The sequence below is a fragment of the Lycium barbarum genome, chromosome 7, assembly GCF_019175385.1.
Source record: "Lycium barbarum isolate Lr01 chromosome 7, ASM1917538v2, whole genome shotgun sequence".
Taxonomy (NCBI): domain Eukaryota; kingdom Viridiplantae; phylum Streptophyta; class Magnoliopsida; order Solanales; family Solanaceae; genus Lycium; species Lycium barbarum.
In genome coordinates, this window is record NC_083343.1 from 111,183,726 (window position 1) to 111,184,286 (window position 561).

The 561-nt window shown below is 44.6% G+C and overlaps 1 non-coding gene across 1 annotated transcript; it reads left to right on the plus strand.

Moving 5' to 3' along the window:
* The first annotated feature begins 225 nt into the window (after window positions 1-225).
* LOC132604816 (small nucleolar RNA R71) lies at window positions 226-331 on the plus strand. The gene has a single exon (XR_009568911.1). It is a non-coding gene; the product is annotated as a small nucleolar RNA R71 (small nucleolar RNA).
* The last annotated feature ends 230 nt before the right edge of the window (window positions 332-561 follow it).

The following is a 561-nucleotide window of genomic DNA, read 5'->3' on the forward strand; positions in this document are numbered from 1 at the left end:
TCATGGTTTTCTTTTGCAACGGTAGCTAGTGATGGACTACCATAAGAGAGACTCTCGCTATCAGTTGAATGCCAAGCTTGATTGTGGGTGGTGAGTTTATCAAGCAAACGGGTGATGGCTATAAATGACTTGTCCATGAAGCATCCTCCTGCGGCAGTATTGACAGCAATCTGATTTATTGTATCTAAGCCCTTGTAGAATTTCTCCGTGAGGATAGCATCCGGAAACCCGTGAGTTGGAGATTGAGCTAGGTAGTACTTGAACTGCTCCCATGCCGAATATAATTGTTCCCCCGGGAGCTGTTTGAACTCAAAGATCTTATCTCGAAGTTCATCCTTTTTGCTCGGTAGAAACCACTTCTTCAAAAAGGTATTTGCTAGCTCGCTCCAGGTATGAATAGAGTTGCTGGGAAGCTTTTCATACCATTCCCTTGCTTGGCCAGCCAAGGAATATTTGAAGACCCGTAACCGAAGTGCGTCAACAGAAACAACACTTGGGGATTGTTGAGCACACACATGCAGGAAGTTCTTCAAATGCCGAAGTGGACAATTCTCCAAAGAA